Raw genomic sequence first — 10,291 nt, 5'->3', positions numbered from 1 at the left:
ACAGGGCTCCTGGGGATTAGCAATACAAACAGCAGCAGCATCAGGACTGACTTGCTTCTTAAAGGGGCCAGCGTCGGGGACAGGGAGAGTCGCTCAGTGAACACCTCTCCTTGGAGAGGCGGCTGGGTTGCCTCTAAATCATTCTTCAGGGCTTCCCGGCTTTGACGTTTCCCTTTTGGTTAACTAAGACGTTTCCCTTTTGGTTAACTAAGACTGAAAGTAACCAGCAGGCCGCTCAAGGAAGAAAGAAAAGACAAGAACGCGAAATAAGCACATACAGAAATGCAATCGTTCCGAGTGGCTTTCGCGCCCCTCCGGGGTACGAGGTCCTAGGTCCTCAGACGCCTTGCGCGGGGCTACCCCGGACTGCGCGGCTCTGCTTGCTGACTGCGGGATTGTGACTGCGTCCGCGCCCCGGAGAGGAGACTGGTGCTGTGCGAGCAGGGACCGCACGGGCTGGGTACGCCTGAGCAGTGCCAGGGGCAGCTAATCCCGGAGGGGTGGGGGGGTGGCTGGGAGGGACCACGCTGGTCTGAGTCTCCTCTCCATCTGCTGGCGGCAGAATTCCATCCCTCAGCATCTTTCAAAAATCGGACTCCTGCGGTGAAAGTGCCCCCCATGGAAAGTGCCAGTAATACTCTGCACAGAGAAAGTGCCTTTCCGAGGATCTGGAGCAATACTTGGGAGCAATACTATTTTGCCCTGGATCAGGGAAAGAAAGAAGCCAGACTTTTAGAGTTCTGGTTTCCCTTCCAACACAAGGGCAAACCAAGTCTAGGAAGAGGGGGACGCTAACGGTTTGTTCTTCTGTATGGAAAAACTTGGGGCCTTATCAGAGTTCTTTGCAAATTATTATATTCAGAAATTATTATTAAAGGTCTGTTTGTGCATGATCCCAGTTACCAGTCTTGTAAAGAGGAAATTATCAAGTACTTTCAGAACCCATAGTTTTATATAAACAGTCTGGACCATGGTCATAGACTTTTTATTCCTATTTTAAAGATGACTTTGAAGGGCTTAGATGAGATTACCTTGAAAGGTTGGTGGTTGAAGTCAGAAGCGAATTCCTGATTACTTCATTTTCCCTGTTTAGAGCCAATCCTCACTGACTCTGCACAAGCATAAACCAGAATTTACTATTGTATGTGTGGTTTTGTCATGTTCTTGTCTCCACGTCCACGTTTGGGTCCCTAATGGGTATAATTAAAGTGTGTGTGTGTGTGTGTGTGTGTGTGAGAGAGAGAGAGAGAGAGAGAGAGAGAGAGAGAGAGAGAGAGAGAGAGAGATGAGTGAAGCCCTAGGAGCAGCTCTGGGTCCAAGTCAAGGCCTTCAGTATAAAAAATATATTGTTCTGATCAGACCCTTGCTTTTAACAAAAAAAGACACCCACCCTAGACATTTCAGGAAAGCCCAAATTATGCGATAAATATGTAACTTACTACCCTGTAATCAGAAATGATAATAAACCTATAGGTCGTGGTTAGCAATTTACCTACTTATAGCCAGCCAGTGTGGTGGTTACATGCCGGCTCTACCTGGGTTTCACTTAGGCCCTTGTCAGCTAGCATGGCCGAGGGAAGTTACTTCATCTGAGGAGACAGAATTGGGTAGTGCCTCTGGAGTCAGACTGTCAACATTCTATCCCATCATTTCTCACCTGTGTGAACCTGGGCTAAGAGCAAGAATTTATTTTTTTAAATTTATTATTTACATTTATTTACTTTCGAGAGACAGAGAGAAGCACAGTGTGAACAGGGGAGGGGCAGAGAGAGAATCTGAAGCAGGTTCCAGGCTCTGAATTAGCGGTCAGCACAGAGCCCGATGTGGGGCTCAAACCTACGAACTGTGAAATCATGACCCAAGCCAAAGTAGGACGCTCAAACGACTAAGCCACCCAGGTGCCGCAAAGAGCAAGAATTTAAACTTCCAATATCCTCATCTGTAAAATGGGGATGCCAGAACCTATTACATCAGTTGTTGTGACGATTAAATGACTAAATGCATGCAAAGTATGGCACAGGAGCTTATATTGGGTCGGGGGTGAGGACCTGAGACTAAATGTATGGAAAGCACTCGATGTACATTAAGTGCACATAAAAGTCAGCTGCTGTGTTATAGCAAAACACATCATTGGGAGAGTTTAAAAAGACCTTGAATTCAACAATTTCTCTGTGTATTTATCCAAAGAAAATGAATACACTGATCTGAAATGATAAATGCAACTCCTTGTTCATTGCAATCTTACAATGGCCAAGATATGGAAACAACCTGTCCATGGATGGGTGCATGGATAAAGAAGATGAGTGTGTGTGTGTGTGTGTGTGCGCGCACGCGCTCGCGTGCATGCACACATATACACACAGTGGAATATTATTCAGCCATTAAAAAGAATACAATCTCACCTTTTGCAACAATATGGATGAGTCTTGAGGGCATTATGCTAAGTGAACTAAGTAAGAGAATGACAAATTCCATATGACCTCACTTATAGGCAGAATCTTTAAAAACAGAAGAAAACAAACACTTGATACAGAACAGATTGGTGGTTTCCAGAGGCGAGGGAAAGGGGCAGGTGAGATGGGTATAGGTGGTCAAAAAGCACAAACTTTCAGTTATAAAATAAATAAGTCCTGGGGATATAACGTACAGCTTGGTGACTATCATTAATAATAATACTGTGTTGCATATTTGAAAGTTGCTGAGAGAGCAAATCTTAAAAGTTCTCATCACAAGAAAAAAACCCTGTGTAACCGTGGTGATCGGTGTTCACTAGACTTATACTGGTGATCTCTGACATTATGTGCAAATACTGAATCATTATGTTGCACACCTGAAACTAATAATGTTGTATGTCAGTTATACCTCAAAAAATAAATCAAAAATTAGAAAATAAATAGGGAGAGCTTGAAATTAAATTTAAAGGTGAAATGGGGGTTTAACACAAGAATTTCTCACCCATATTTAAAGCAATTCCCTGTTTTTAAAAGGCAAACGGAGCAGAATCTCCTCACCTCGCTTCCTATATGCTCCTGAACATACAAGCACTTTCCAGTTCAGTGTTCACTGTCCGGGTGGCTAGATGATATGTTTGCATCTGCTTGCTTCTGTTAAATCTGATAAGTTGCTACCTTCCTTGCTGCAGGTTTGTGTGGGGCTCAAGTTAGCTGTTAAAATAAATATATCCTTGAGGTAACCTCTGAACCACCAACTATTGGGCATAAAGTTCCCTTTTAATAAATACGCTTCTGTTTTGACCCCAGTGTGTAAAGAAAGAAAGATTACTGCCTATGACTTCGGGTCAGTTTCTTATCTTTCGCAACTCTTTGGGGAGAACTTCCTTAGAGAAAGTGAATATTTGAAATGGTATCTTAAGATTTCAATTTCACACACAGTGGTTGTAAGAAATAACTGCCTACCGGTGGGATTTCATTTCTATTCAACGGGCAATTAAATTGCTCAAATTTAAGCTTAACATTTAGAATCAAGTCTCCAAATGTGTTTTTATTATGGATAATTTTAAGGCAATCGTGACCTTATTGTGTCTTTCCATAGCGAACCTTGTGCCTTATGCAAAAGAGGGACTCAGTAACTATGAGGCAATTCAAACATGCAAAATAGTTCTTGAGAGTTGGGGAAATCTGTACTTGATCCCTACCCAGTGGGATTGAAATTTAATTCTTCTTCCACACCCTACACCCTTCTCCTTGCTAATCTTGAATGCCTTAAAATTTAGAAATTTTAACTTCTAAATTAAAATTGAATGTGAATGTCAGAGGAAGACTGAATCAGTCGGCGTGATGAATCTGACCTCAGGTGGATTGCTTTTTTCCTGTTGGCATTTTCTGTTCTTTTTGCTTATTACATTTATAATTGTTTTCTAGGGAAGAGCAGTTACAAGTGACTAAGGCTACATTTCTTTGCTAAAATGGACTTCTAATAGAAATGAAAATGCAAATGTCATTGGGAAAATGCCAAGAATGAGAATTTACTTCTTTTATTTTTTTCCCTCAATCGTTAGAAGCTAAGTTGTATCACATGCCTGTCAGCTGTGGCATTCAGGTATAGAAACAAAAATAAAGATTTGTCTTAATATGGCTTCAGTTCCCACGCAAAATTCTTTAAACTACTCAATTGTCATAGGCATCTGGCTCCCAAACTCACCCCAGGACATTTCAGTAGGTGGATATGTTTTCACAGAATGTTAGACCTATTGGTAATCTTATTGATAAATAAATCAGGTTCCCTATACAATAGAATAGACCCCCAAAGGGTCTTAAAAATCCATTTCAGGGGTGCCTGGGTTACTCAGTCGGTTGAGCGTCCGGCTTCAGCTCAGGTCATAATCTCGCGGTTTGTGGGTTCAAACCCCACATCAGGCTCTGTGCTGACAGCTAGTTCAGAGCCTGGAGCCTACTTCAGATTCTGTGTCTCCCTCTCCCTCTGACCTGCCCCTGCTCACACTGTCTCTCTCTGTCTCTCAAAAATAAATAAAAAACATTTTTAAAAAATCCATTTCAACTGAGATTCAGGAGAATAAGCATAGGTGTTAGGCAGACACAGCTCGGCTGTTTACTAGCTGTGTGATTTGAAGGAAGTTACTTGACCTCTCTGAACCTCAGTTTCTATATCTATAAATGGAAGCAGTAGTAATGCTCAGTGGGGTCAGGACTAGGGTGAGGCCATTGCGATCACCTCACAGGAGTTTTGAGAGGATTCAATAGCATAGTGTGTGTGAAAATGCTTTGCACAGTGGTGGTGCATAGTAAATACTTAGAAATGGTAGCTGTTGTTATTACCTCATCTTTCAGAAGTTACCACCGCTGTATCAGGAAACAACTAGCTAGTCTCCATCTAGGCAAAGCTGCGGGAAGAGCAGAAGTGTATGGAAAGACATCAACAAGCCTCAGGCTTGGAAGGCCCACATTTGTCAGTCGGAAATGCAGGATTGTGCCCACTTAGGTCCTGGGCAAGCTGCTGACAGCTTCATGGCTTCTCTACTAGGTCGTCTGCTTCAGCCACATCCTTGATTCTATCTATCCGATTTTCCCCTTTCCCACAACTTCTAGATCCACTTTTACAACTAAGACAAGAGGCAAAATCTAGTCCTCAATCATTGCTCCCAATATCATAATTCCACAGCAAGTCTTAGCAGAGTTAAGCTCCTAGCATGTCCTAGTGGAAGGAACCTCAAAAATGTGATTTCTTAGCTTGTTCTTTGGAGCAGTAGGGGTTCTAAGGCACCTCCCTAGTGGGCTTCACCTGCCTCTGTTCCAGCTGCAGCAGCGCTATACTTGTTGACCTTTGACATACTGCCTGACCTCTCCGGACTTTGGTTTTGCCATCTGTGAAGTGGGCATAGTCAGAGTACCTATCCCATGGAGCCGTTATAGTAACCCTGCGAAATGAAACGCATAAGGTGCTTGGAAAGGAGACTAGCACGTAGTAAGTTACCGAGGAAGATTTTCCTTATACAGAGGGATCCCAGTTTTAAAATATTTGGGCACCCACTGATAATTCAGACCCTGTGAAGGGTAAGGCAAATGAGACGTAGAATCGGCAGCTCTTTCTTTCACCTCTGCCACCAACAAAGCCTTCCCCACCTTGGGTACTGGACCCTGAACTTACTTGCTGCTCTGAGTTAAAGTGGGGCCTTAGAGCAGGGTGAGCTGACTTCCTGAGCTATTCTTGTGTTCTTTGTTCATACAAGCTGCCCTCTCTAGAGCTGCTCAGAGACAGACTTGCCTGAGTGACACACCGCAGTGCCCGGGACTCAGCACATTTCTAATCCAAACTCTTTCCTGTGGCCTAGAAAGTCTTACACAATCTGGCCCTTCTCCTGTGACCTCACAGCCCCTCACTCCCTCTGCTTGAACCACGCTGACTTTTTTTTCTATTCCTTAAAACAAACCAAGACAATTCCTTTTGGAAGGCTTTTGCACTTGCTTTTTTCTTGGCTGTGATGTTCTTCTGCTGGTTCATCCCATGGCTCCCATGGACTTCATTCAGGTCTCTGTTCAAATGTTTTATCCTCATAAGGACCTTTAAATATTCCATGTCTCATCATACTTTATCCTCTGTGCTGCTTCATTTTCCTTCCTGGTATCCTCATTACTTCCACTTGACTATACATATATTTGTAGATTTTTGTGTGTTTTGTTTTGGCCTTTCTTCCCAGCCAGAATGTAAACTCTATGAAGATAGAAATTCTTTATGACTTGTTCCCAGTCGTGTCTGCAGCACCTACCATGTGCCTAGCTAGCACATGGTAGGCTCGTGATAAACATTCATTGAATGAATGAATGTACAAATGGAAGCCCTGCTTCCGTTGGCCAAAGCGTGTACTGTGCTCTCTGGGTAAATGTTAAGAAGGAACTTGGAGATCTTGTCTTCCTTGAGCATCACTTTTAGGAGAAGATAAGGTCTCAGATGCCATTCAGATTTGGGCCCAAGGGTTGGTTTGTCAAAGAGATCAGGCTCCTGGCTTCTGGGAACACTCATATGGGTGGTGTCAGGAAGCAAGGCCATGCTTTGAAGCTGGATTCTCTAATGCAGGCCCCCAGTCCCTGCCCGCCGGCCACAAGGAGCTGTGGCTACAGTGAATCAATGAGTAGAATTATATGCCAATTATATGAGCAAAGATGCAGACTTTGGAGATAGACAAGCTTACATTTTAGTCCTGGTTTTTTCAGCTACATGGTTTTAGGCAAATTATTTGATAGCTCTGAGCCTCAGTTCTGTCACATATAAAATGGGAATAATTATATCTTCATCACAGGGTTGTAGGGATAAAATGAGATCATGTATGTCAAATGCTTAGCATAGTGCTCAATGGATGGCAGCTATTATTAGAATTAATTAAGCAGAGAGAACCTCAGAGGAGGATAGTCAACCAGGGCAGTGTTTTCTTGGCGGAAGATAGGTAGATAATAGGTGGAATCCTGCTATAATAAGGCCCTGGCTCAAGGAGGGTGGAGTCAGCCCCCTTGCCTGGGGAACTCTTGCCTTGTCTTACCTGCTGTGGTAACCCCCATGGGACAGATGGATTTGGACCTACAGACACGTGGCTCAGCCTCATGTTCAGGAAAGCAACTATAGAGTTGGCGTGAGGAGCCTGTCTTGGCCACTGGCTCTTCAGAGTTGGAGGTCTCTGGCTTGAGGCACTGCATCCAGATAGGCTTTCCATTGGAAGGAGGGGTGCGGCTGCTTCTGGGGAAGCTGTGTTTTCTGGCACTCAAGTCTAGCTAAGGGCACTGAGCCTGGCAGGGGAAGACGATCTTACCTTCCTAATGATACGTGGTTTCCTAAGCTTCAGACCTCAGTTGAAAGGAGTCTTGTTGATGAAGGTCTCTAGAAATATCCACTGCTAAAGGAGGTGTCATGGGAGGAGCTGCTTGCTCTTTTCTGCCAGTTTTCTCTGCTTCCCATTAGCTGTCCCACATGCATCAGACTAACCCTGGAACTCATACTGACCCGTTTGGAATCCTGTTTTCTTCATTGCCACCACCCTGCTCAAGAATTTGCAATGGCTCCCTATAGCCTGTAACCATTGGCAAATGGTCCACCCTTTTGGGTCCCTGATGCTCTTGCTTTTATAGAGGGAAGAAGGTTGAGCTGCAATTCTGTCCCTCTAGCAGGTCAGGACCAAGCTCTCCAAGCTTCCATTAAGGCACCCTGTGATCCTCCCCACTCCATCGGTTCAATTTTATATCCTGCAACCCTAGTGCCTAAACTTTCCTACCCAGCCAGGCTGCTCCTCCTTGATCTCAAACGCCCTGTTCGTGCCCATTTTTAAGCACTGTCTTATCCTGTGTCCTCTATCTGGGATGTCTGTTTTGTCTATGTTTCAAAACTTTGGTGCTTGAATAGTAGAGTGGTTAAGAATAAAGGCTTTGGAGATAAATAAACCTCCTTTCCAGACTCTGCTTCATAACTTACTATCTGGGTAATTAATCTTTGGCAAATCTCTGAGCTTCAGTGCTTGCAATGATAAAACAGACAATGCTAAATATAGGGTTCGAAGAAGTAACTGAGATAATATGCGCAGCAGGCAGAGTCCTGTGCGTGGCACACAGTAAGTGTTCAGTAAATAGCAATCATGACTGCATCACGACTACATCTCTGGTCCTCTCTGCCTCCTCCAGAATGTCCATCAGCCTGGACCCCAGATTAAGCCACATCTTTACACGGAAGATTTCTCTGTCTCCGGAAGCTCATGATAGCTGCTCCCTCCCTAAGTTCTCAGGGCTCTTGGCTCTAGTGCCTGGTGATGTGTTCATTAGACTCTGCCCTGCAGTGCAGTGATTTCATGTGTGTGCAGCATCTTGCCACCCCAGAAGTGCCTTATGTTCTGGGAGAAGAGAAGCCATGATTTTCATTTTCATCAACTTCCAGGGTACTGATATAAATTTGAAGATACTCAATAATTCATTTTGAATTAAAGCCTTCAAATATCACACCCATGTTATTATTATCCCAAATTCCTAGATTCACAGTGACATTCAGGAAGGCCGGAGGGTCTTTGCATTGGAAATGAAGGTCTCCCCATTATCAATATTGAGGATGGCCCATGCATTATTGGTCACAGACCTTTTAAAAACCTGGCTGGGGAGACTGGGTGGATCAGTTGGTTAAGCGTCTGACATCTGATTTTGGCTCAGGTGTTTGCGGTTGGTGAGTTCGAGCGGTTGGTGAGGTCCGGCTCTGCGCTGACAGTGTGGTGCTTGCTTGGGAGTCTGTCTCCCTCTTTCTCTGCCCCTCCCTCACTTTCTCTCTGTATCTCTCTCAAAATAAATAAAATTAAACTTAAAAAAAAAAAGAAAAAAAAAAACCCTGGGAACTAAAGTTATAAAACTCTTAGAAGAAAACCTCCAGGAAAATCTACATGACATTTGGATTTGGCAATGAGTTTTTAACTATGACACCAAAAGCACAGATGTCATATTTTATTTATATTAATTTTAATTGTTAAATAAAAAATAGATACACTGGCCTATGTGAAAGCTAAAGACTTTTGTACCCAAAGGACACTATCAACAGAGTAAAAAGGTAACTCATGGAGTGGGAGAAAATATTTGCAAACCACATATCTTATGAGAGGTTAATATTCAGTATATAAAAAGATTTTCTCTAATTCAACAAAAAAAATACCCAAATAACCAATTACAAAATAGGCAAAGACTTAAATAGACATTTCTCCAAAGAAGATCTCCAAATGGCCAGTAAGCATGTGGAAAGCTATTCAACCTCACCAATCATTAGAGAAATACAGATCAAAACTACAATGAGATACCACTTCACACCCATTGGGATGGTGCTCCCCAAAACCTGGAAAACAACAAGTGTTGGTAAGGATGTGGAGAAACTGGAACCCTTGTGCACTGCTGGAGGGAATGCATAACGGCGCAGCTCCTATAGGACACAATATGTAGGTTCCTTGAAAATTAAAAATAAAATTACCAAATGATTCAGCAATTCCACTTTTGGACATATACCCTTCCCAATTGAAATCAGGACCTCAAACAGATATTTGTATGTCCATGTTCATAGCAGCGTTATTTACAATAGACAAAAGATGGAAGCAAGCCACGTGTCCATCAACAGATGAATGGATTTTTAAAAAGTGATATGTACATACAGTGAAAGATTAGTCTACCTCAAAAAAGAAAATTCTGACCCATGCACAACATCCAGGCACCTTGATGGCATTATGTTACGTAAAGTGAACCAGCCACAAAAGTTGAAGACTACATGATCCCACGCATAGGAGGTGCCTAGAGTAGTCAGATTCATAGAGACAGGAGGTAGAATGGTGGTTGCCAGGTGCTGAGGGGAAGGAATAATTATTTTTCAATGGGTTCCATGCTTCAGTTTGGAGAGACAAAAAGAGTTCTGGAGATGGATGGTAGTGCTGACCGTACAACAATGTGAATGTGCTTAATGCCACTGAACTGTGCATGCTTAAAATGACAAATTTTATATTATGTATATTTTACCACCAGAAACCCTGGTCAAAGTTAAAGGCCATCTAGGTGCACATCTGGGCCAATATGCAGGATTTTACCTATTTTTTGAGGAAGCTCACAACCTTTTCAGAGTCATCTGTGGGCTCATTTTACCCCAGAGCTATGGTGAAGCTAGTTCCGTACGTCCTGAGACATTCTTCAGGTGCCCCTGTGGCAATCCCTGCCCACTCAGGTCTCCGTCCGTGGTGTTGGGCCCTGAATTCCAGATGACTTTTTTTGCAAGAGACCACTCGGCTCCAAGGAAAGGGGAAAAGGTGCAGTGTGTGATT

General features: G+C 43.2%; 1 protein-coding gene across 1 annotated transcript in view; it reads right to left on the bottom strand.

The window, feature by feature from the left end:
• Positions 1-10,291, bottom strand: part of LMO2 (LIM domain only 2) — a 29,645-nt gene that overhangs the window by 10,596 nt on the left and 8,758 nt on the right. The gene's annotated exons all lie outside the window — the stretch shown is intronic.

The sequence above is a fragment of the Suricata suricatta genome, chromosome 11 (assembly GCF_006229205.1).
Source record: "Suricata suricatta isolate VVHF042 chromosome 11, meerkat_22Aug2017_6uvM2_HiC, whole genome shotgun sequence".
In the NCBI taxonomy this organism is placed as follows: Eukaryota; Metazoa; Chordata; class Mammalia; order Carnivora; family Herpestidae; genus Suricata; species Suricata suricatta.
The sequence above is the reverse complement of the archived record's forward strand: the minus strand, read 5'-3'. Positions and strand labels throughout refer to the sequence as shown.